This window comes from Petromyzon marinus, chromosome 25 (genome assembly GCF_048934315.1).
Source record: "Petromyzon marinus isolate PM22_M1 ecotype Great Lakes invasive population chromosome 25, UKy_Petmar_22M1.pri1.0, whole genome shotgun sequence".
Taxonomy (NCBI): domain Eukaryota; kingdom Metazoa; phylum Chordata; class Hyperoartia; order Petromyzontiformes; family Petromyzontidae; genus Petromyzon; species Petromyzon marinus.
Window position 1 is genome coordinate 1,826,669 of NC_133691.1, and position 27,371 is coordinate 1,854,039.

The window sequence follows — 27,371 nt, forward strand, 5'->3', positions numbered from 1 at the left end:
TCCTTCCAGCCTGCACGCCTCTTCAGACATGCGCTTAATTTATTCAGCTGCATCACTATAAATGGCATTTCCTCTTTTGCGGCATTAATACCGATGTTGGGGTGAGAGGATAATCAACGTGTTTTTTTGACATTCAAGAAAACAAAATTAAGTGGAATGACAACGTGTAGAAACATTTCCACACCCTGTATTCAAATAAAAGGAAACTGATACTTTGGTTTTTTTTATTGCGAAGAGTACGATTTTAAAACTCTTCTTACACGTGGCAATATATTGATGAATAAATAGCGGAACATTTTTACGTTCCTTCTCACGATGGATCCTCTACATAGACAGCGAGTTCAGCGAATTGTAGACTTTGGGGTTAGAATGTGGTGCCGGTTTAGACGACCCTTCTCATTCGGGACCAAAACAATATGAATGCAGATTTAAGACTCACTACGATTTTGTTAAATATTTCACCTCCTGAAGACACAAAGGTCCATCTGTTTTACAACCGAGTTGATCTCATCTGCATGCAGACTCAGACGGCCCACTTTTATGTTACAATGTTCTGCATTATTTAATCTGTGTTCAAAAAATAGCCTCGTATAGCGTTGACTGAGTTGAATAAGCAATTCAGTTAATTATGTCTGAGTCATTGTTATGCTGCTGATTGACGGTGCATGCTTTTTTTCGCTTTCTGCATCGCTAAACTTTACATTTCTTCGGCCGTCCGTCTGTGCAGAGGCTGACTGAATTTCGGGTTGGTCTTATTGCAAAGCTGGATAATTACTTTTTCAATTGCCACATCCTCTTGAGAGAGGCGGTTGAAGTCCCACCGTTCTTGAGGCCCGTCGGTTGGGGCCCGAGGTGTGACACTTCACAAGGAGGGGCGTGTGGGCAAGGATGCACAAATGGCAGATTCAGAATCGTTTAGTATTGCGGGGGGATTTTTTTTGTCTCTTTCCCCAGGCAGCTCGTGAGCATTGACATGCAAGATGAAAACAGTTATTTTAATTAATAGTCGGGATAAGTAACTGCCCTATCCGTCCCGTTTCATTTATTCTCATATATTAAGCCGAACAATGCGGTGACTTCACAAATTGGCTGGATATGTTTTCCGCAAATGTTAAAGCCCTTGAGAAAATGCCTTTTGGAACAAAAAAACCCTTTTATTTCTTGTGTGTAACCATATCTAATCCTATTATGTGTACTAATATACTGTGTTATTTATAAAAGCAGATTTTACATTCAACTTTACATAATGCCCATCAGGGATTCTCACAGGGATTAGGACATTCCTTTACCTTCCGCTTACGATAAGTACTGACATTTCATAACACAGGCCATTCAAGACCCTTACACCTGCACTTTCGCTGTGGTTACTCATACACGGCCGTTAGTGACTAAGTAATGTATTATGCCCCTTGCCCGTGTATGAATAAAGTATTAACGTACACATTCACGAGCCTGATAATGTATGGCTGTGTTGTTCACATGGACACTAAAGACACATTGACGCGCACGCACACACGAACACACACTCGCCATTGCAACTAATTTATGTGGTAAGCAGCCGATTTTTATACAATTTACCAGCAATTGCACTGCTTTATATTCATTTTAAAAAATTGAGAAAACACATTTTATGTCATTGTTACTTTGAAAATCGGTATGTCCTGAAGGGGCTAAACATTCAGCAGCCTACCACTTAAACTGGTAGGGATGGCGAGTATTAATATGCACTGTCATACACAAAAAGACTGTCTCATTGTGTGTTTTTTAAAATCTACATTATGAATGAAAGTTACAAAGTTGTTGGAATCCACATTACTAAATAACAGGACATCACACAATAGGTAACGAGTAAACATCTATGTTTATTAAGTTTATATAAGTTTATATAAGTCAATTCATAAGAATGTAACTTTGATATCTGAACATTTCCATTGCTCATCACAAAAAGGTTTGTATGCAACGTCACACCACTTCCCAACTCCCTTTCGAACAATATTATAATACGCGCATGTATAAAGTGCATGACTATTGAATGCAATGTTGTTAAAAGTTTTGTAAAATGCAACCATGCACACATTTCAGAAAATACAAAACCACAATCGCTCCGAGACTCTCTCCCGTCAAAAACAAACACTCCGTCAACCCCGCTGATTCTCCGGAGACAAAGGGACACCCCCCCCCTACTCCCTGGGGCAATAATATCATACAGTCACGGACCGTGCACAACAGCATCCATGCAAAAGTGAATATGAATGCTCTGACAAACAAACGCGCGCACACATTGATATTGGCATTATATCTCTTTAGCTCCGTTCAGGCCTTATAAGCAGCTCAACTCCATTCAACCATCCCTCATAACTCATGTGTGCCCTGCCGCCTCGGTCTGTGGGAAAGTTTGCCAGCTCCTCCTCTCACAGGCCAGTGAAAAGCACTACTGCATGAATCACGATTGATCTGAAGCGCTTTTTTTTTAGCACATTACACTGCAACAAATTCAATTTAGAAATGCTTTCTTGAGCGGTGGGTTACCATGGCACTGACATTCACATGGACAGAGTCAGCTCGATTAAAACAACGGCGGCGGCGGGCAGTGGCTGCTGCATCCCTTGCCAACCCTTGCCCTTTTTGGAGTCTTGCAATTTTATTACAATATTATATATGTGTGTGTGTGGAGCTGTGTGAACAACTTGTCAGGTTATTTCTAAGAGACGTGACATTACTTTTCGGACGTGTTCCGTTCGCGGTTTTATGTAAATTGGTGATCTTTTATTTTAGTGTCAAAGCCCTCGGTTACTATATTTGTCACGCAATTGTACGTGCGATAATAACATTTGTGGTTCATTTAGAGGAGTAGGTTTTGAGGTTGATGAAGGTTTGAACAACTATACCTGAAAAAACACGTAATTGTATAACTTGAAGAACAAAAACATGAACTTGAATTTAATATAAATGTATTTTAAAGGGTGGAGGTGTGACACAGTGGTTGTCCCTTGTCGCTTGAGTTCGATTCCCGGCCAGGGATACTATCAGTCAATGCGATACCTGAACCGGTCCCGAGCATCTTTTCTACCAAGCTACACTAACCAGAATAGTGGAGTATGGACACAACCCCATGCCCGATAGGGCAGTGAACTTAATCTAGCAGTGAACTGGCCAAAGGGCTATGAATGACTTTAAGATTAGACTTTTATGTTGATGAACTTTAGAACTGTTATATCATGAAAGTAAAATAATTTAATCTATTGAGAAATCTTCTATGACTTAAGTTTCATAACAATATATATTTAAAAAAAGCATTTCTATATGTAACATATGTTAAAAGGGTAGAGTGCTGGTGCAGTGGTGTTTCAGTTTTCATTTATTAGGTATAGCCCTGTGAGCCATGTAGCACAGTGGCACTAACAACTGCCACCTGGGTTCAATTCCTGGACAATGCTAACATCATTGGAGAGTGAAAACTGAAACCGATCTTGGACACGGCAATCCCGAAACCAGCCCACACTGATCAGTACGGTGAAGTTTGGCCAAAACCCCCCGACGAATGACAAGGGATAATGAGGCCTTCATCCAGCAGTGGACTGACAAAAAAGGCTGCGAAATAATCTAATTTATTTAGAGCTGGTTTTGAGGTATATTCATGTTTTGACTGCTTGAAAAAGGTCAACGTCGACTCACTGTAAAAAGTGCAGCGACAAATTGAATGCCTTTGTGTATATTTTGTAGTTGTTTTCTACCAAGCGTAAAACAGTGCTCACAGAGAGCGAGAGAGAAATGTATTATAGACAATGCATCCCATAGCATATTATGCCGTGATGGGAGAGAGTAACAACTACATTAGATACCGAGTTAAGTTATTTTGCCAAAAAAACAGCTCAAGTCCTTCAACGACTCTGGAGGCGCGGGCAATTCATGTGACCGGCATGAAAGGCTAAGCACACGGTGTGAATATTCTTATGATTGCTGCGTTCTATGGTAATCAGAGTGACAATATAAGACTCAATCACGTCGCGGTCACTGTAAACTAAATATCTAATCTCCAGAGCCCGCAACCAATCTCCCTATTCTGAAAAAGAAAAGGATTCAATTACGTTCCCATGTACTCAATAGATTGCGGCTTTGTTGATGAAAGGTTTGGATTTGATGTTTAGCTGATAGAGCAAATGTAGTACGCGCCTATACGGAAATGGGGAAAAAATGCTTTCAAATTCGTTTTTCAAGTTATTGCCCTCATGAATAAAGGAAAATTATTCCATTGGTGCCTTTTAGGGGAAATGCAGGTTGCGTTTTTTTTGTGCGTCCAAATCCGGCGAGCTCTTAGTGAAATCATAACCTCGTCTACACAGAGGCATTGGACACCCGTAGCTCTTTAACAGCTACATTGAATGTCAGTATTTTGGCATGTTTGTTTTCCTTCATCAATGCTAACATTTCACCGTACAACAATCTTGTAACTGTATTTGCCATAAAACACATCTGTATTGGTTTAACTCTTTCAAATATTTAAAATAGCGTGCAATGTGAACTGAACACCCAAGGTAATGAAAAGTTAACTTGTTAAACGTTGGTTTTTCCGTCGACCGTAATCTTTGTTTTGCATGAAGTTTCTACATATCATTCCATATTTCATTTAAAAAAAAATACTTATTTCAATCAGGGCTGGCAATTTGTAAAATAAATCATCTTAACCGTTACCCTATTACCCGCAACTCCTCCGATCCATGAGTGCCGCGGGGTCCACAAAACTTCAGACTATCCCCGGCCCTCTTCTTACACATGATGTCCACAAGTATCGACGGTGTTTTTTTTCCTCTGCATAAGCGGAGTAAAATCGCGGATAACCCCGCAGACGACGTGATCCGCAATATTGGTCCCATCACATCACCATGGAGAAGAGCTCTCCTGTAGGAGCAATGCAGCCCAGTAGATATTTACACCGATTCTATCAAATGTGCGAATAATTTAAGCAACACATTCACACAAATCCAGCATGAGAACATCACCTGGATTGAGAGTGTGATGAATCTCGGTGCATGAACTTTGGACCACAATCATCAGCTGTGACCGATTGGAAAACACTTTTTGTTTGACCTTTCATAACCATCAGTTGAAGAGTGGGCCCAATGTAAATGCATGCAACAAAATTATTAAACGTGTATATTGTCACTTGCGTCTGAAATTACAAATAAAATACACAAGATGTTTAGGCTGAGGATCTGCAAAAACAACCAGAGTCCCGAACATAACCCTTTGTGAAACAGAAATTTTTTTTACATGTTGTAAGAAACGGACACTTTTGCACATTTCACAGGTTCTGCTGAAAACTGACATCGGGAGAAGTGAGACATCATAGCCATCTCACATTCCTGTATAATGAGAACCTGGTGTGGCAAAGGGCCTCTGCGCGTATTACGCAAACCTGGGCCGTAATTGAGCTGGGGACACGGGGACTCTCCCTCGCATGATTCCAACATCAGGTTGAGGAGTGGTGCGAGTATTCGCCGAATTTCCAGCACCTGCTGCAAAGTCTTGCGCCGCGTAGCACGGCCACTGCGTGGGCTCACAGCTGTCGAGGCTTGGGCCTCGCAGTACCTCGCCGCATGGACTAGGGGGAGGACTTCGAGCTGCGTTTCAGCTAACTGCTAAAGAAAATATACAAGTCGGGCAATGTTGTAGTTTAACTGCTCTTTCAGGGACCTGCGCTCCCACTATTGCAAAAACATCGGCTCTGCTTGAGCAGGGGGGGAAAAACTGCTTTTTTTTAGCAAAAGGACATTAAGCATGGCGCGCTGTGTCAGAACCGATTTACATAACGAGCGGCAGGAAGAACGATGATTCGCTGTGCCGTTAGTTCATCAGAAAAGCCGCGTAAGATTTCTGCGGTGTAATTTACAATATCCCGTTACTTGAATTTCCTTTCATTATTTTTACCCACAGTGCACCAAAACGGCTTCGGTCAAACGACTGCAGGAACCGCTCCCCCCCCCTCCTCCCCCCCCCCCCCCCAAAAAAAAAAGTGGGGCAGCAAAAACAAAAACAAACCAAATAAATAAATAAAATTAAAAGTTTGCGCGCGCCTTCTCTCTGTGTTTGGTTATTCTTGCCGCGGAGCGATTACCCGCCGCTGGTCAGTTATTGAGTTTGGCGGGTCTCCTGGGGTCGCCCGCCGCCCCTGCCGGCGTGAAGAGTGCGAGGGAAGATGCCGCTGGGGTGATGGGAGGATTTACTCGCTGTCGGGCGCCGGCGACAGGGGACATGGGATGGGTGTCAGAAGACTGACAGCGCTCGCCAGACACACATGTGCTCCGGACAATAGAAGCGCTCGCCGGTGCACCGGTACCAAACGCCGCTCAGTAATTGCCTGCATTTTGAGTGCCTTAGTTACGTCTGTTTGATTAAATGTTTATTTATGAATACGCGCGCGCTTTTGTAATTACAGCTATTTTTTTAACGGGTCGCTTTAACATTTCCGCTTCATGGTGTTGAATCACCCACCGATGCTTTCGCGTTGAATTTGACACCCGAAAATATGCCCTTCAAATTGTGCGCTTTTTATTACGCGATTATTGTTGTTTTACGGATCTTTGCTATGGGCAAAAAACATGGGGGTGTTTTTTTTTATCAAACAAGGCTCTTTTCTTTCCTAACACGCTCACGATCCAAAGACAGCGGAATCTTTTAAACTATATGAATCTAAACAAATCTCAATTGAAAGCTGATGGTGTTACTGCATGCTTTAAAAATGGAGTCAGGAGGTCAATTCTGAGCAGCTGCACCAATCATCAACCCACCCGGCCTATAAGTGCGAAATTCCTTTCTGATATTGAGGCAGAAAGATGTTAGCACATCATGCAATAGAAGTAGGCCACTCTCAAAAAGGCTTGTTATTGACCTTCAAATAGAGAGATGGAAAAATCCGTCTGGGGACCATATTGTCCAGGTGTGCGCGTTGTATTTTCCCTTGTTTAGTGGTATTTTCCCGAAACCCAAAAAAACACTTTGTCCGTCATTTCCCAGAATGGGTGACGATATTGAAAAATCCGTCAGCACGGATCGCGAAGGTCCTTTTGTCTGTTTGAAATTAGCAAAGGGGGCCGACACTCGCTTCACGCAAGGCAATCGGAGGGCAAATAGCCAGTCAGCCAGCAACTTCATTTAGGTTTCAAATATTTGTGCTCTATGGAGGTCGCAGGGTCAGCATGTAAGAGAAACAAGTTTCAGCACAATCATTCAGACCTCATTACACAACTATTTTTGTGAGGCACTTCCATGAGAAGTGCAGAAAGCACGTTGCGCTGTGACGTTAAGATGGCGCCTGTCCCTGTAGCAATGCGCGTGAGTGCTCGCGCGCGTGCGCGTGTCCACACACACACACACACGCGTGTGTGTGTGTGTGTGGACACACACACACATGTGTTTTAACTCAGCCGCTATTTTTCTTTTTGACGGTGAGAACACGTCATAATAATAAAAGTCGTCCTCATCGTCGTTTGTCGCGAAAGGATCAAGTAACCGCTGCGAAGAAATGCGTTAAAATTAAAATATGTTCTCCTTAAAAATGTGTGTCGGATCGAGCAGACAGTCATATTCCACAGAGTGCTATCCTGTCAAACATAATAACCAGCCTTCAGTGTCATCAGTATAATCATTGAGAGCAACTGCAACATTGCATAGTATGCCCGGGGTACACTTACAATTCAAGTGATTTCCACGTACACTTCCACACTTGGCTGTGTTTTTGAGAGACAAAAACACATTTTGACGTTGCCCATTTTTCTCCGCTCAATTTTATCCTGCAGCAACAGAATTCAAAATTATAAATATGTGTGTGTGTGTACTCTGTCCTAAATGCAAATTCGAATTTCATGAAACGTTTACAAAATAAACAAGCACGCGCAAGACTCATGATTTTGTCAGTGATAAGCATAACGCATTTCTCGCATTTAGCAAACATTAAATATGAAGTCTACAGAGGGAACCTTTACAATTATTTTAATAAGTTGTTTTTGGAGGGGATGGAGATAAGACTGCTGTGCCATATGGCAATATCTTAGACTAATCCTCTATAATAAGATTTATGAAATATGCTAAAATATGAAATCATATATTGGGGATTATCTTCGTATTATCTGCTCAGGGAGTATCATCAAAGTAAGCTGTTAAACATACCGTATTCACAGAAACAGATGCCCCGATCTAGCAGTGGTATTTTTCTTTGCCCGACTTTATAGCCGTAATGAATAAAGATTATATCAACGCAGAGATACGGTTATAACTTAGCTTCGCACACGCCCTCACACAAATACACACACACACGCGATCATGCACGGCCGTGGACATTAACATATACAAACGCCGAGATGGATGGATTGGGATGCTCACGCGCACATTACAGCAGACATATAGATGTGTTTAATTTTGCCTTCGCTTTAAATGCTGTACATAAAGCTTGGCCTAATGTTGTCTGAAGCTGTGAGCTGTGCTCCGTTGTGGCAGCAGGTTAATAAGAGCTGTAGATTCCAGCTCTTACCAGCACGTGAGCGTGTTCTGTCATTAATTTTATTAATGGGTCTACCGTCGAGTCAGCTTTACATACAGTGCCTATTATGTGCTCTGTTAACCTCCTGACATCTTTTAATACTCACAGTCAGATGCCATTACACAGAGTCAATATTTAAATAATTGAATACCTCATTTTTTATTGCGAAAATATAGCTCAATCAGCGTTTCAGGCCAAGCATGGCTGGACTGCAAACACAGCACGATGGCAATGACTTTGCTATTTCTGCGTATTAACTCGGCAACAGTGCAATATCGTAACACGTTGCCGATTACAAATGACAATGGAAATCGATGCACTTAGCCTATTAAAATACACACAGCGTGATGCTAAGTGGCTTACATTTTTATGAATTAAAATGGATATCATCCACTCTGATCCGGGTAAGGGCGTCAATTTGGTATTTCTTTTCAAAAGTACAATCCACACATCCTGCTGTGATTTTTTTTTCTCCCATCAGCAGACTTTGAATCAACACGGGTTATTTAAATAGAGACTTAACATTTACCTGTTTGCCAAAGCCCATTGCTGCTATAACTCTTGTTATTTTGAACTCTTCTGCGTACTCCTCAAACTTACTCCTCTTTGTGAAGGGTTCTTCCACAAAAGGCCAGCGCTGTCCTTTTGTACGATTTTGAAACGCGTTAAAACTCGACTGCATTTTTATGCTAACGTGTAGTTTCAATCTTTGAGGCCCTTTCAGCTCCCCAGAAGCCCGAAAATGACGTACATACCCAGCCGCAGGCGCGCTCACAATAGGGATGGAATGTTATTCTCCATAAATTGTAGCTGCTCTTTGGCCGCTTTTAATGGATCTCCCAGACCCCCTTTTCATGGTTGCTCTATGCAGGAGATTGTGAGGCTGACTAATTGCCAATGAGTGCGTTTGACCGCTCGACTCGTTGGGTGGGATAAGTACGGAGGAGGTTTCGTCGCTTTCTTGACCATCGAGCAAAGTTTTGGTCGCGTTGCCCCGCCGCGCCGTCGCCCGTGATGAAGTGTTCACCAGGCTGTGAGCAACACACACCGTCACCATCGTCATCAACATCACCACCACAAGATTAGGAATGGCCTTCATGTGCTTCTTTATTGATGTGTTCCTTAGGCCTAGATAATACATTCTTCGTGTTCCGAAAAATAAATGTCGTTTTGTTTCGGATTAATCTGAAAATAGGAAGTGACATCCCTATATTACGTCGCTTCCAGGATTTTCCAGCCAAAAGTGGTGTCATGTGAAATCACTATTGTTAGTTCGAAGACATTTTACATTTGTACCACAATGGGGATGATCTAAAAATCTGAAATAGATGGCTGATGAACAAGGCTGGTAATGGAATGGCAGCCACAGGAGAAAATGCAACCAAGAGGACATCCACAGTCGAGATGGAGTGGTGAAAATAGCCCGTGTGCGGATACACGTGGATCGTTACATTGCAGCATTGGTGCGAGATGGTGACAGCTTGGCCTCCATCCAGCAGTGGATTAATCATGGCTGATGATGACGACACTCAACGTGCATGCCATGCTTTCGTATTTTTATCGACGGCTATATTTAGAATATGGTACGTCAATTGTGAAAATAAATCCATTGGTAGCCTTCTAGTGGAGTAGAGTGGTAGCACCGTGAGCGAGCACTGCTGCTCCGTCATGAAACCGGCGATCTGAGCTCAATTCCCAGGCACGGTTAACATCAGTCGCGCGGTGATATCTGAACCGGTCCCAATACAACAACCCGCACTGATTGACATGGTTGAAGCATGGTCAAACAACCACCGTGATTGGCACGGCATGGGGGAGGCATTCACTCGGCAGTAGGTTGACAATGAGCTGTCAGTTGAGGGGTTTTTTTCAGCCTCCCGAAGCAAGCCGCCAGTTTTTGCGAGAAATCCTGCTGGTAAAATATCAATGCCTTCTATTCCGTCCTTGCGGACGGCAAAGTTGTTCTGGAGCTAAATGCCAAATGACGAGACGGCTTCAGGAGTTAGAGTTCGTGTCGTTTTGATATTCCTCCCGCTAAAGGAAGTGCGGGTTACAGTGGTTTACTATATGGAGCGTAAAATTAAGTAGCTACAGTATTCAATTTGCCTTTTTTTGGTTTCTCACAAAAGCACGAGCCCGTTTAGTCGTCTTTTTTTAATTTATTCGCACGGGGGCAGCCACCGCTGAACATTTACATAAAAATTGAGCCACTCGTAAAATGGGAAATCTAATCAAAGGGTGCTAAAAATAAATGTTGGTGAAAATCAATAATGTGTATTATTGGATAAAATAACTTAGCGGAGCCAATGAAAACAAGTTTGGAAAAAAATGATGCCTATGCAGGGATTATGTTACACTTTTCGACATGCGTTTTGCCTTCGGAAGTTTTGAATTTTAGCCGGATGGAAGCTGATGAGTAAGCTGTCAGGGTTTTTGTGCCTTCAAGTCGTGGGCAACCCTTGACATCGATGTGGCCAGTTTTCAACAGGCTACGTTCCTGACAGCAACACCACCTCTTAGGAGAGATTTGTTCAGATTAAATAATTTTACAAGAATAATTATCGTGCCCCATCATCCCCCTTACCCCATTACGGATTGACAGACGGACAGAGCTAAATGCATGCACACCTTAACGCTGAGTTGGAAAGCGTTAAAAAGCAAGATAGGGTTTAACAAACAAAAAAAGTGTGATAGCTTAAAGGTGCTGGTTAGGGTTGACATGGGGCAGAGAAACAAAGCGGGGCGAACAGTGCGGAGAAGTGACGACATTGGCGTCACTGTAATCCTAAGGCCACGGTGACTCAGGTGCCTTTCGAGTTGCCCCTTCCAATGAGGCTGCTGGACAAGAAAAACATCCTTCTCGCGCTCGACTTGTCATCATCACAGAGCTTATGTATGGCCCTCGCCCACGAGACCTAATGACGCTCAAGGAGTGGTTTATGTCTTTTGCTTTTTAGCTGTTTTGGCTGCGTTACCTGCCCTCTATGCCTTGCTCGAATGGATATATAAATCGTGCGATGCGATGGATGAATGTAAATCGCGAGCGAAAAGGCGACACAAAGTTTATGATCGCTATCGCTATCGACGCAAACTCCAGACGCGGGCGGCGACGGCGAGTGGTAAAACTACTCGGAGAATTGTAATTTCAGCACGAGCTCTTGCTGATGACACAGCGCACGCTTCGAGATTATAACCTGTCCGTTTAACGAGACCGGTAATGCAGAGCTGAACGGTGTTGCTCCGACGCCTTCCAACGCCATTCCTCTGCCCCTATCGCCGTGTTTCCTTCCTGCCCGTGTGGTGCAGACTATGAGTGACACGGCTGCGAACAAAGGAATGTATTACCATCCGAGCAGCCATTCAATGCCATTTCAACTCTGCATAAAACAGCCTCGCATAAAGTGTGTTTATTCAGCTGCAGGAGAAGTTAGGAAGTTGGAATTATTCGATCGTTCCTGTCCCATCTGTTAGTCCTTTATACATATATGTGCTTTCATTGCACGATGCCTGTTTCTATAAATGATTTTGACACATATGTGTTGTGTGTGTATATGCTGCGCTACAAACCCGGCGACCCGGGTTCGATGCCCTCTCACGGCCAACACCAGTGACGATTATCTGAACCGGTCCTGGGCCTCCCCTTGGTCGATTCAGCCTCAAATGAGTACCTGGTGCGGTGTCTAAACATCGCCATTGGGGAGACAAAGGCGGTCGGGCGTGGTGCTGGCGACCCACCCCCTCGTGTGCCCTGTCGGCCTTCATAGGTGCTCGCTAACAGCACTTGCCCCTACAGTCTGTTAAGGCTATATGGGGGATATTTGTCTTTGTCTTTAAACATGCTACAAAAGTTACCAAGCTTTATTCCATGTCGGAGATGTGTTTTCGTCAGTAAAATTGTTTGTACTGGAACTGAATGTACGCGAAAAGCCGGCTCATGCTAAGGTGGCGTAAGTAAAGTGTGCCGTTCAGAGTGAGCGTATACACACACGCACGCACACGAACCATAATTTAAACAAGAAACGCCAACGTCATGGAATCTGACGCTTGCGGTATACAGTTACAAATGCGCACGGCAAAATAATAAAACGATGAGTGCTGAAACGTAAATTATAGACACAAATTATGGAAAATTGTGATACACGAGATATAAATGACAAGTCCCAGCGTGATAATGTGCCCTTGTTAAGCCTCTCGCACGAAAAAACATTTAAATGGCAAAAGAGCTTTTCCCATGCGTCCATCCAACCCACAATAAGGTTGTTATTGTAACCAGATAAGAACCCCGTTGCTGTATGATACAGAGAGAATTTCGTAGGCCAGTGTTTGAAGCACGGGGTTTTGTGCCCCTCAATGAGGCATTACGATACAAAATACACCGCCTTTGTGAGCATCTCAATACAACGGTTATTGGGAAGAAGCGGGATTATTAGTCTCGGGCCCTGTCTGCACTGAGCAACCGAGTTTAAATAAATACTCAGGGGTCACAGGGGATGAGAGCAGGCTGGATGGAATGCATTGAAACAAACTTCTGAGACGGGATATCTTTTTTTTCCCAAAGTGGATCGACATAGGCGACTCATTGTATCGCTACACAAACAGAGGCACAGGCAAATGACCACTGAGATGAGTTTTTTTGTGTCGTGCGGCTTACCTGCAGGCCGATTCCGCTAATGAAATGCAGACAATTTTAAACGTCGGCCCACTGTAGTGTTCGCAATAATGCGTTGTGTAATGATTATTATAGCAGCAACAACAATGTACGCTTAATACGTTAAATATTACCGCCAAGAGGGAACGTTTTCAGCTACGGAGTTGTGTATAAGTTAACTCGCACAATGACTAGCAGGTTAATTGAACAATGAACCAATGTATGCTGCCATTTAAAGACAATAAATTAATTGACATTTCTGTTGAACGTCCATAAATATTTCCCCGATTATGAATATTAAATATGACATAACATGCATTCCTTAAGTTTAAACTTAAACATGAATCAACCATTAAAAGATCGCATTTAAACATTTGCTTGCTGATGAATATAAAATCCTTTAATAGAGATGCTTAATAGTATTATATGTGTATATATACACAAAGTGGTTAGTGCACTGCACTATTAACTTGGAAACCTGGATTAGATTCCCGGCCACAGCTCGCATCAATGACAAGTGGATATCTGAGGGAGTCCCTGGACCCTCCCTGCACCGATCCACCATGATCCGTGCGGTGTAACGCAGTGAAAGATGTCTCGCACTCAAAGGCATGAGGATGCTTTCATCGAGCAGTGGAGTTGGCAAGCGGCTGAAAATAAATACATAAATTAAAACTAATTCTCGACGCATTATATTTGTTACTAACAGTTTAAATATGAAACAGCGTAGAGGTAATTCGTGTTTTTTTTAATCAATCAGATTTAAGACTATTGCATGTACAGAAATTAAGGCTCAAACGCATGGGTACGAACACAGAGAATAATTAGAACGACGATAACTCGGAGTCGGACCCTGACTAATGCCAATCAGATTTGCATTGACTGCGCACTCTCAATTGCTTGCTTGTGAAAGAGGCGACGGGCCTGACCCCGGCCGCGCGGCGGAGCTAATGTTCGCCACCTTAATGCGGCCTTATCCTGCTGGGGCCAAATAAAGTCTGCCAAAATCCCGGGTCAGATGTCACACTCCCGGTGGTTCAACAGTGCCCTCCCCCCCACCCGTGCACACTTGTCGCCCAGCGGTGTGTCGCGCGACAGCCATGACCACTGGCTCTTTTTTGCACAATAAGGCGGCATTAGATTTCCAGCGATCGCCAGGCACTGGGGGTCATGAACTCTGCCAGATAATTTTTCAGCTGCTGCCCAGGCCACCCTGCAGCCCCTCCCGGCTGCCCCCCACTATGCACGGCTACCCCCACCCCTCCACAACCCCCACGCCCCCACCCAACCCCACAGAGTCTTACCGAGTATCATTCATATGCCTTAATCACTTTATTGTATATGCTATTGCCTCCAGGAACGACCGATGAGCCGCGTGCGCTATTACTAAAGTGCTTTAATTTAACGTTCGTCGTGGTGCGTACGGATTGCCTGTCCGATATTTGTCTGTAAGGGGTGTTTGTAGGCAGCGTGACAAATCTACAACGCGGGTCTTTAACTCGAAGCAAAATATAAAAACAAAACAAGGCATAATTCATGAAAGGCACTCGAGTTCTCAAAATAAGCTTAGGTATCAAAGCAAAAATATTTTGCAGCCTTGCCACATTCAATGAAATCCATTGTTAAACGTCCCATTTGGAAAAATATTTTTTGAGCGGGATTTTTTTTTCGCTTTGCGCATATACTTAACAAGCCGAGCTGTCGAACGCGCTCCAATCTTTTTTTTGTTGCCAGGAAGCCCGGGGGTTGGTGGTGGTGTCGTGGCCATGCTCCGCATGGAGTGCGTGTCAACGCACACGAGTGGCACGCTGGGGCATCGCGCGGTCACTTTGCGCAGGCTGCACTCTGTTGACTCCCGACAGTAAGTGCAATCACGTGACACCGCCAGCCAGGGCATTCTTGTACAAATCGGAGGTAGGCGTTGTTGTTGTTGTTGCTGCTGATATTATTAAAGCCACTGTTAGTAGTTTATTTTTTTAAAGAAAGGCAGCTAGTGAAGGAGCAGGCACGCCGAATACAAGCACGCCACGGAAAGTTCAAGCACGCCACGCTGAGGACACGCGCTCGCCTCTCATTACGCGCAGCACAAAGCTCATTGCAAAGGGGGATTGTGGCGACACGAGAGCGGCTCGAAAAAGAACAATGTTTGGTCGTGTACAATTTCTTCGACGAAGGTAGAACAAGCGCAATGATCCCTGCTGTGAGTCTCGGCGCACTGTTTTGACGGGTGGTGATCGGCGATGGCTTCAAATATGCCCTAATACTCATTGTTGAGCTCGATTGATTAAGTTAAACGCGAGCTTTAATTAATTACCAGGCGAGGGATCAGGCTCCCCACATGAGGCTTTTAAAGCTCCCCTCCGTCTCCGATCGGCCCGTGGGCGAGCGGGGAGAATATCCGACAGACGCCTCCCCCCCGCCCCCCCTGCAGGGGCGGCGGGCGATCGGCAGAAGCGAACCAAGCAAAAGATTGGCGCCCCAAGCAGTTCGGGGTGCGCCGCGAATCACAAACAAATATGTAGGTGTATCAATATGATGGCTGTAAACCCACACGATGTGCCCCGCATTCTTGTACAGGGAAATTGAGTTTTTGAGGTCCATACGGCGTACAGCCGTTTCAATAGGGGCAACAAATACGTGTCCGTTTGTGTTTCCCCCGTTGTGATGGGACTTTGTAGGATGAACGTTGAAATGTATAAGGGAACGGGGTGACCAATAAGGTCTGAATTGGTACTGTAATAAGGTAGGGCACTGATAAGGGGTTGACAGGTATGCGTTATCATCTCAAATTGTAATTCCAATCAACAAACAAGCTAAGTGAAATTATTTAACACGTAGGCTTTCGCGACCAATATCATCCATAATAGAGGGTTTTTTTGGTTAGGTCGCGTAAATATATAAATGTGTCGTTAAACCCGACACCACCCGACACAGCCAACTAGTAAGGGTTGAAACGTAAACAGAGCATGCCAATTCGTCACCAATTGGCATTGTGACGAATTGGTATGCTAGTTGGCTGTGTCGGGTGGTGGCGGGTTTTAACGACGCATTAATATATTGACGCGACCTAACCCAAAAAAACTTTATTATGGATAATTTAAATGATGATACTCTTCTCAATGTTGTCTGCATCTCTCCTTACATCTCGATTTGTGTTTACAATTTTCCTACCCCACCACACCTCTAGCTCTCCTGTACATCTCTTCAGTGACCTAACTCGGGGTTTGTAAATTGAAAAGGGGGCCCCCAAATAGTTGTTCCGCTTCGGGCTCCCAATGCAGGCAGCACCACCACTGAATGCCAGGCAGTGCTTAATTTCAGCCGGAACAATACAGAACGATGTTCTGAAGATGTATTTTGGCACGCCACATCCATTATTTTGTCCTCATGACACTACGGTGGTGTGTGTGGTGTCTGCGGTGATGGTGTGTATGGTGGTGTGTGTCTCTGTGGTGTGTGTGTGTCTGTGTGTTGTCTGCAGTGGTGGTCTGAAAAACGTGCGTTAACATGTCTTAGGGTTATTAAATGTGCTTAAAGACAGTGCTAAGATTGTTACAGATAGGTGTACCTTGAAATCTAGTGGTAATGCCTTACGCTGATAATATAATCCCTATTCCAAGGCAAGCCTAGCAGCGTTCTGGAAAACATTGAGTGTAAAATTAATCCCTGATCATCACCACATCTTACCCCACTTGTGGGATGAAGATGCATCCACCCACCAATCCACCCACCCACCAATCCATCCACCCACCCACCAATACATCCACCCACCCACCAATACATCCACCCACCCATCCATCCACCCACCAATCCACCCACCCACCAATCCACCCATCCACCCACCGTCCCCTTGTGCTCCCCCAGCCTCACCTGGCCCTGGAGTGCGCTTAGCGTTGACACGGGGCTTCAAGGTGTCACTGTCATCCGCAGAGACCTCTGCTTCTCCGACAGGAACCCACGCGATGGGAAAACAAGAACCGTCCCCCATTCTTCATTCGATTCTTCTTTGCGTGCTGTGCTCTGCATACACACACTAACCATAACACATGGGGGGAAAAACTCCTCTTTCGTAAGGAATTTTTAAAAGTCAAAGACGATTTGTTGTTGTTGCTGGAACCAGCTGTCTATGGTTTAAACAGGTCTCCATTGAATATTGGCAATTATTGCCCAATGGGTTTCACCTGTGTCAAAATACACCTAAATATTACCTAAATGTAAACCGATAACTATACAGGGTGATCCATGTATACTTGTATATACCCCACCAAAGCAATGGATATAAATTATACAGGAAACAACATTTTGTTTCAAAGCCTCTTCATGTCTCCTACCTATCTCGACACACGTATTAAATCTTTTAACACTCTCCTTCTGTAAGATATGGTGCCAGACGATTGCACAATATAGTGTTCAATCACCTGTTGAGATGGAAGCGGGGGATCATTAGAAATTCAGTCGGGCAACGTTAAATGGATCGCCCTGTATATGCCGAGTTTGGAAAAGCCATCAGGTGATAGTGTCTGGCTCGGCCAGACGGATTCCGTTGGGTGCCTCCTGCGAAAGCGCACATTGGGGGTGAAGATCACCGGCGACTTGCAGACGTCCGTGCTACGCGTAAAGACACGAGAGTGTCACCGATTTGGGGTGACCGAATGTCTCAAACCGACCTCTCGGTCACAAAGGCAACGCCGACTGCGATGATACGGAAATATAGAGTAATGAAGCCATAAAGTCCATCCACATGCAGAGGAATGTATGGAACCCGATTGTAAGAAGCTGGTGGAAGTAATAAGTGTGCATGTGCACGGGAGACTGCATTGAATATACTTATTCATGGCAACTCTTTGCACAGCAAACTGAAAGCGTAATGCCAGGTCATGTTTTTGCACATCTGCTGCACACATTTTAATAAAGCCACATGACAGAGTCAAGAGTAGCACGATTTGTATAGACGCACGCACACTGTCTTTATGCATACATGCACCTCGTTGCAATTGTATAACTCATCGGCCATGATTTAGCGCTATGATTATGTGTTACGAAAAAGGTTTGCGGGTGTGTTTTTATAAAAGGTCCTAATAATTGAACACGGTACAGTTAGCGAAGGACCACACAGAACAATGAACTACCACCCTGCGATGCATACAAGTCTAGTCCTGCGATATAAAAAAAAATATATAACCGGTACAAGTAAATACAATGTGAAGTGATCGTAGCATCACCATTGTGTCGCCGTTTCATTCCCTTTGGTAAAACACGCCGGGACTTACGGCACATCCCAACCAAACAAAACCGTGCTGCCTCGCAACTTAAGCGCTTTAATATGTTTTATTGTCCTGGGACAACAATAGATCATCGTTCGAGTCTCATAGTATCCGTGGCTTGTTTGCAACGACACACATCCCTCTGTTCTATCGCCAAGCAGAGCGGAGAGAAATCTACTTCGTCGCCTTTTCGTCCTGAGAACAGCAAACTGCGTTCCTGTCACACACGCTGAGGAATGCGAGCACTCCGTTCGGCGTAATGACGGGCGCGTTTCATTTTTGCGAGGGAGGCCAAGAACATCTGCACGAAAGATAATTTCTTGACGCGGGCACTCTGAGCGATATCCGTCAGGAGATTAAACAGCATAATGAAAACTTGGTAGGGAATGTCCAATTATGGGTAAATGCCCTAGTAAAAACAAAAACGATTGCCAGATAAGTACAATGCAGATTCCAATATACTTTAATGTTATTATTGGTGTGCAATATGCCTCCTGGCACACTGCTGATTGATTTAAATGCCTCCAAGTCATTAATAATATCTGTCCCAAATTAGCGAGCTATAAAATGATGCTAATACATTCGAGGTCAGGGAATCCACAAAGAATTGTAATTTGCAGTATACTATCTAATTAAATTTAATATTATGAAAAATTCAATTAGCTCTGATTAAATTATTCATCAGTCAGTGTTACTCTGCGCTTGTGAGTAATGTGTTCCAATTATACTTGTATTGCATACAAAGTGGTTATTACACTTTAATGAATCCAATTATCTCTAGATGTACATTATCTCATTCACTTAGATACTTTAGCTCATTTACAGTAGAAGCTAATGATGTATGGACAGAGTTAGTTTTGTGCTCAAGACAGTAAGCAAGACCCCCCCCCCCCCAAAAAAAAAAACCTGCTCTCAAACTAAACTTACACCTATGTTGGCAGGACAGAATATCTCTGGAAGTTAACGCCATACCAGAGCGAGACATCATCGTCCTTACCAACATCGCATGCAACAAAACTAAGACAGTTTATAAAGACATGCATACAATGGGTTCAGCGGTGAAGTGTGTGCGTGTGTGTTTCTTTCACTTTTTAAATGCTGATGCAACATTCAATCATGAAGGTACTTTAAATTAAACTACCTGAGCAATTACATTTAAATGCAAATCGCACTATAAATTGTGGTTTATAATTTCGTACGGTGTGATAACTGCACTGCATAATTACATGCCACACATCATTGTGTAACGTTTGAAAAGTCACAATACGTATGTGTTGAACTTCTTTCGCGCCGTACGTAGCCAACCGTGCTAATAGGAGGTGCGAATAAAAAAAATCAGCATATTAACACTTTCACTTTAAGTATTTTCTCATAACAACAACAATAAAAACTGGCTCTACTAGAACTTCGAATGAACGACGTTAAAAAAAAATTCCAACGGAATAAAAAGAGTTATGTTCAGCTACGGGGCATTTTCCTTTTTTGCGAATGTGAGAAACGATTTTTACAAATGCGGCAGTAAATCACTCGAGCAATCACTCTCGCCGTGCGCTCTTCCGCAGCATCTGATCGCTCTCCCCTCCCTGCGAGTGGCCCAGTGGCGTTCTCCGTAGAGAAAAAAAACCCCGCAGACTCCGCAGGGCTCCGGCAATTGTCGCAGGGCCAGAGCCATGCCGCCCCATCATCATCATCATCGCCGCGCCGGCGTCACGGCACCCCAGCAGAAACTTCGAAGGGCCGATGCTTACCGTGCAAGTTTTTTTTTTTGCGGTCGTTGCTGCAAGGGTTGTGCCGCGTGTTGATCGGCGTGACGCCCGACGTTTCAGCTCCACGTGCTTTGAGTGTGTCGCGGTGGAAGGGAGCGCAAAACGTCATGCCAAACAATGCAGGGTACGCCTCGAGAAAAAAATACATTGGAGCACTTCATCTGGTAATTGTAGAAGAGACGGTCATTTATCAATCCACTGGTGGATGAAGCTTTGCCCATTCTGTGTCGGTCATGGGGGTTTGCTTTGGCATTTGACTGTACTTCACCATGCCGGTCGGTGTGGCTTGGTGGTTGGTGAAGAGATACCCAGGACCGGTTGTGATATCACACGCCACTCGTTTTCCCTGCGCCCGGAAATAGAACTCGGGGGTCAACAGGTTCATAGCGCCGTAGGTATACCCCAGGGGGACGATGTAACGCTTTATAAATCGAATTACATGTCCCCCATGTCCACAAATTGAAACCAGGATAAAAAAAGCATTCATTTGGGTACCCTAATAATTTATTGCAATGTGTAGGGCAGTCAAAAAGTTTGTAAGTGAAAAGAACAAGGAAACGTGTGGCCTCACACGTCCGACGATAATTTTCACAGCCGTAATGTGGAGCACCACCAATGCATCAATTTTGTTAAATCGCAGGTACAGACAAAACACACACCTGTGTCTGTTGGACTTTTGAGTAGATGTTTCTCAAAGCCTTAGTTTGGCTATCAAAATTCATGTAATTTAATGTCTCACAGAAAATAAAATTTTGACACGTTGCTTCGACTCTCAGCGTCTCATTAATGGGGGGGGAGAAATGGGAACGTGCACTTTGCAAAACACATATAAGTATATATACCAAATGTGTAAAAATAATTGAAATCAGACGTCACATTAAAGGCTGGCTTGTGCGGAATGTGATTAGCCAGTTTAAATCGTAGCGCTTGATGACATCTCAATTAAATATCCTTCATTGGAAACCCGGTGGATCGGTGACACGGTGCTTAGTGTCCTACACTCTGAAACCAGCAACCTAAGTGAGACTTCTGGCCACGGATAACAAAAGTGGCATCTGAGCCAGCCTTGGATTCTCCCCCCACCCCCACCACCTTCACCCACACTGACCAACACGGCAATGTTGTCCAGCAAAACAATCCCCCGTGGCCGACGTGTCGTGCAGAGGCCTCCATCCAGCAGTGAATGGGCAAATGGCTCTTCATTTATTTATAACCAAACGGAAGTCCATTAATTTCAGTAGCTGTAGATCAGTTTTCGCAAAGGGACACCCTCGGTGTCAATTTGCCATGGCAAGTTAATGCGTTCGAACGCTAAAACGAGCGCCGTCGCGGTGTTTGCATCTGCCGGTGGGGTGGCCATGAGCCGGCGATGGAAATTTCACATTCCCATCGATTTCGGTTGCCAATCTATCTGTTACGATGATCGCTCATGACTTTCCACACAAAGTGGTATCTACTTTACCAACCACGGATGGATGATGGGTCGAGTCGACTGCCCCCCCCCCCCCCCAAAACGGGATTTCAATCTCGCAACCTTGCCATAGCATAGCGAATAACGCGGTACTCTTGGAAGACATGCAGCAATATATTTGAAGCCCAACCAAATAATCCCCCACTCCCAATGCTAAGCGACTTATGTACTCAAAACAGTGGGGCCTTGAGCAAACTGGCCCAGCGACGAGCACGCTAACCACTATCCTCGCCGGCCGTCCGCATGTTTAATGCATAAGGCAGCGTGTTGTGAGCGGTTTGGCAGCTTCCGCATAGTAACAAATTGATAGGGCTGTCCCTGTTGTCATGATCTAAATCAGAGCATATCCGCTTACCTTCCACGGCTGGGCACACCAGAGCCATCGGCGTTAACGTATTGTCCAAACATTGCACACCTCTGATCCCTGTCCCTGTAAATTATTCCAACAAAATGCCTCCGTGCTATTACGGACTAAATTGCACCAGCTACCAACGGTTTATAATAACGGTGGTGATTATGGGTCAGAGCAGAGTAATGGAAGTCACTCTCTTCCCTGATTTTGTGGGGTAAAAAAAAAAAGTTACCGCTAAATATTACGCCATCAAAGCGTGGCCATTTAGCATGAAATCAAACTGATTATGTTGATGATTGCTCAACTAAGCACACTGTTTAAATTAAATTTTAAATTCTTGGTGATTGTGAGATTCAACAGTGACGGGTGAGAAAATAAATTCTGAACCACAAAGTGGCGACAGTTAAACAGAATCCACTGCTGCTTGCTGCATCCAAATAAGATTCCATTGCGTTCGCAAACCTATCAAAAGTTTTTTTTTCAAGCCACAGGGCAACAAAGGGCAGTTAGGACCCGTGGAACCGTTAACACTTTCTGGAGTTGCAGCCCATTTTACGACTGGACATAAGCTCAGCTGTTTCGTTAAACTTCAATGTATGGTGTCTGTGACATTTTCCTGGTATACATAATAGTATACATGATCCCATAAAAATAGTCAAAATGCTGCTGGGAAAAGTAGCAGGATTTAGGAGACAGAAGTTTTACAAAGAGTCACGGCTGTAGCATTTTTCAGTCGACATAGGAAGACTAGATTTATTGCTCCGTGAATATATATCTGGCGCAGTAAGGCCATAAAGCATCCTGTGCAAACTACATTAGCGTACATCAGGTAATGCGCAAATGGGCAGTGATAAATTTCAGAATAATAAATCACGCGATGTGTGCGCATAGCGCGCTCTGATTTCTGTCCTTCTCTTTTTTTTACATTTAGGAAGAGCGGTGCCATTTTACAAGGCGGACAGATTGCCTGGGCGAATGAAATGTATCCAACTTATTCTAAGAATGCCGTGAGCTGAGAGGAAAGGAAAAAAACATTAAAGACCAATAAATTCATCATTTAAAAGCATTTCATATCAAACAAGAAAGCTTTTTGTTTAAAAAAAAAATCACAAATAAATTCGACCAATAGGTACCATCGTAATTGAAGATGACGACGAAATTGTTTCTTTAATGAGCCTTTAAAACCGCATACGCATTTACCCCCACTACCTTCCACCAATAAATAAAATAAGTAACCAGAATTGCCATAATATTTCTAGCAGTTGCACTTGTGGGGTCATTTCCCGGCGTATCTTTCACCTTCGAAGTTGACGTTTTGTTTATCGCTTCCTAAAACTATATATTTATCAACATCCCTTATCTGCCGAGCATCTGATCTTGCATTGCCGGTGACAGTCTGCACAGGAAACACGAGAGCCACGATGCCAAGTGACCCACAGCAGGCCACTGCCTCTTCAGCCCTATCGCTCGAGTCTGACCTGTTTGATCCTTGGCTGCTTTGCCAATTTATAACATTAGGCCCTTAGCAGGCCAAAGGAGTATGGTGGCACGGTGAAAGTTTGCAGCAATATTTTAAGTTGGGGCTGCTGATTGGCGTGCCGGGGGGGGAGTGGGAAAAGCAAGCTGGTTCAATTTGAGTGGGGAAGTGAAGAGCCAGGTAAAGCATTGAAAGGTATGTGGAGAGAAGGACTTGAGTTTACTCTGATTGATGGGCACATTTGATCTGAAGACCCTATTGGGTCGCTAAGGAGCGGCCGGGCTGCCTGGGGGATTGTTGTCGTGGCGGCAGTTAACGAAAGGGCACGGGATCAGGGGCGGAAGTTCAACCAGAGATTTGTAGATACATTTCTGTCTCGTTTAATTACCGCAAGATTCAAGCTCCTGTTCTTCGACTACATTTTCAAACGATTTCTGACCGCACGCACACAAACAATTATACAACTACAGCCACTCGAGCCGCACAATTGTGAAGCCAAGTTCACCGTCTACGCTCAGCTTTAGCCTCTGTGCAATACTTGTGCGCGATTGTGCCGCAAGTTGAGAATGAGTTCTAAACCGTGCGCACAAGAGCCTCTGAAAATAAATTGACACTCACAAACACATACTAAGAGGCTGCTTTTGTTGTGGCCGAAACGTCGTGATAATTGTATTATGTTTTATTTTTATTGTTTTATTATTTCCCATCTACGTGACTTTACCGAAAGAACCAAGAAGAAGAACATACTAAGAGATATATTTTAACGAACGCTCGCGGTACAGCCGACGCGAATGGTAAGCCATCAATTTCACTGAATGCCCCCGTACAAAATAGTGGCCTGGTCGAGTCCCTCTCGCCCCATCAGGGGGCCCCTTCGGACGGGCTCTGAAAATGAAATAGAAATGTACAGCCTGTACATCACTCCGAGCAAGGGCCCTTTGTTTGGCCGCAATAATAAAAATGCAGATTGGGGCCTCCGAGATGTGTGGGTAAATGTTTAACGCCAGCCATGGTCCGCCCCGGCACGCACAAAGGGCCCTTTTTCTGCCGCCAACCCGGCGAGCTCATCTGTATGCCGCGAGGTCGCCGCTGCTCCGTTCGCTTACTTTGTCCACAATTTTCTGCGTTATTTTCTTTACGGGAGTTAAAACAACGGCCGCTCCCGCAGATGGTTGTGTCAAGTGGGAGCGCACCGTGAAATCGTCCGGCGGTGTAGCTCCGCTCGGTGCTGTTTCGCCAATAAGCCGCAGTTTTAATTTCGCTCGATTCATTATCGTGATTAAGGGGAATGACAACGGCAATAATAACAAATGGCTACGGCAATACCATTCATAACTTGATTAAGAGTATGAAATGACACAAAGTACTGAAGAAAAACAACTATTGACGGGCCCATTTGCAAACGTAAATAAGTGAATCGTGTATTAGTGCACGCGATAAAACATAATCTCACCGCAAAAAATGTTTAAATTGTTAAATGACAAATTATATAATTTTCCAAATGGATGCTTACACTCATGATTTTTCGTGGAAGCTCACAAATCGATGAATGCACAACACTTTCCATTTCAAGCAATGTATGTGAATATTTAATCTTCTTCAAAGGAGGAGTAGATAAACATGTTGGTCTATATGTGATTATGTTTATCATATATGTTGAAGTATGATTAAACAACTCTCATATCCGCCAAGGCTTGTGGAGGCCTTCATCCAGCAGTGGATTTACCATGTGCGGTGGATCAACAGAGAGTTGTCGCTCAATTGGATAACAGTCCGTGAACTACAAACGTAGTTTAAAACATCATTAACGCTGAATCGAATGAGCACCCACGCCTCGTTCTGACACGACATTTGCCTGCGTAACAATTCGCTCAACGCGGCGATGCGTCGTGCACGACCGACTCAACGCGTTTCCCGTGCCTGGCGCCATCGCTACGCAGCTTACCCAGGGCACCGTCGACGGTGAAAGGTAAAGATGCACATCACCACGACGTGACTTGCTCCTGCCATTGCACCCGGGGGTATTTTTTGCCTGCCCTTGCACGCTGGCCAGACGTCTTGAAAAAAAAGTGGAGGTGGAAGTGCCGACACTTTTGCCCACCACACGCGACCTGCCGCCCATCGACCGAGTGTGGTTCGTTACCCATTTACGCAGCCGCAGTATGGGGGGTTTCCGAATCTTGCACCGCTGGTTCAACTGCGACTGACCTCTGGGACATCGCAAAGTCCAGTGGCTGCACTGACCGGCTGTAGACCAGGGCAGCGTCCCTTAGATGCTGCGCGCAATTCCAATTTACGTGACATTTCTTTCCGTGACAAAGCATGATGTTTCTCTGCTCGCGTAAGGGAAACGGCTGAAGGTTTCGCAGTGAAAACGGGGGGTGGGGGTGTGTGTGGATGGAGGGGGGGGGCTCTCGGAGGAGCGCTGGGATCATCTCGCACGGCGCGTCGCGTGACGCCTCGCGGCAGACGGCACGGCCGTCGGGGTATAAAAGCAGCTGTTAGCGATCACACCTCATTTCTTGCATTCATGGGGAGGAGGAAGAGAAGGGGGGGGGGGTGCGCGGTGCCGGACATCTCTATTACTCCCCTGTCAAATTATTAGGCTGCCACTTAATGTAATCTGCGCGACACCCGAACAATATTTCAATTAGGCTCGCCATCACGGGGCCGGCTGCGGCGTGAAAGCGGCTGTTTGTTTTATTGGAGCACACAGCTGCCGGCGAACACACGTGGGCAGAGAGCGGATTATGATTAGTCCCCTAGGTATTTAGCGATGATCGGGGCCGTTCGGAAAATTAATTCGGCAGCGACGTATCAGCGCTATAAAGCCGTAATAAGCTTAACGTCCGGCGCAGCATTTTAATGTGATGGGAAGGCACTGGCCTCAATTCAGAGATGGATTTAGTTTAAAAGCAATTCTCCCTTAAAACGTATTTTAAAACGAATCATTGTGGGGATGAGGAAGGTTGGTGGTTGGTGGGGGGGGGGTGAAAAAACAAAGCAATGCAAGCCCCCTGCATCAACCGCGTTGGGAACGCCGAGCGATTAATATCGGAGTCGGCATTCGGTGCGTCCGTTTTAACAACAATAATAATGATGATGATAACATCCGATGCAACCCCGATCCGGCGCGACGACATCCGTAACTATGTCCCGAGACGTCTTTTTTTTGCCCCGAACAATATCGGAGGAGATGCCGCCTCCGCTAAGCATATTTATGGTTCTGATGGGCGCTGTTCAGCCCAGCTGTGCGGCGTTGATGAACAAGCGGTGTACCGCAATGAATTGCCATTTAGTTGCGTTATGAAGTCTAAATGAGCCGCTGCAGCTGGTAATGAAACAGTTGTAAATTAGCAGTTTACAATGTAGATCTGGCGCCTCGCGCAGAGCGGCAAGCGCACTCTACAGTGGGACGCTAATTAAATGCTGATGGCTGTTTAAAATGTTATGCAAATCTATTTAATTATGTGCATTCTCTGGAGAAAGGAGAACTTACGAGCAACATTACGAGCAACATAAGCTAATCTGGAGTCCATGATTTGTCTAATTACCTATTTAATATGATGGCCATGTTGGATTCTTTCCCTAAACACTGTCTCAATTCCTCTAACGCAAGCAGCAGTCCCAGAGAGCCGTTTGCCTTCACTGGGCAGCTGAGTACTTCTCTCCCTGTGAAGGTATACATCACGGAATTGTTATAACAATTCATTCCGTTCGATAGCATCAGCATTGGATTCTATATTTACCGCCGCACAATCAGAATATAAAGAACTGGAATGAACACACTCCTAAAACTGTCCTCGGCCGTGCGATTCTTTGAATGAAATAAATAAAGACGAAGACCCACAATCGCA

At 44.6% G+C, this 27,371-nt stretch overlaps 2 long non-coding RNA genes across 2 annotated transcripts in view; one reads left to right on the forward strand and one right to left on the reverse strand.

Moving 5' to 3' along the window:
- On the reverse strand, positions 1 to 25,887 carry LOC116945990 (uncharacterized). Its single transcript, XR_004403402.2, has 3 exons — positions 25,460 to 25,887; positions 17,055 to 17,217; positions 1 to 9,567 (listed from the first exon to the last, which is right to left on the reverse strand). It is a non-coding gene; the product is annotated as an uncharacterized LOC116945990 (long non-coding RNA).
- LOC116945991 (uncharacterized) overlaps positions 25,174 to 27,371 on the forward strand; it is a 72,335-nt gene continuing 70,137 nt past the window's right edge. The window contains exon 1 of the long non-coding RNA XR_004403403.2: positions 25,174 to 25,483. This is a non-coding gene — a long non-coding RNA (uncharacterized LOC116945991). The remainder of the gene's footprint in view (positions 25,484 to 27,371) is intronic.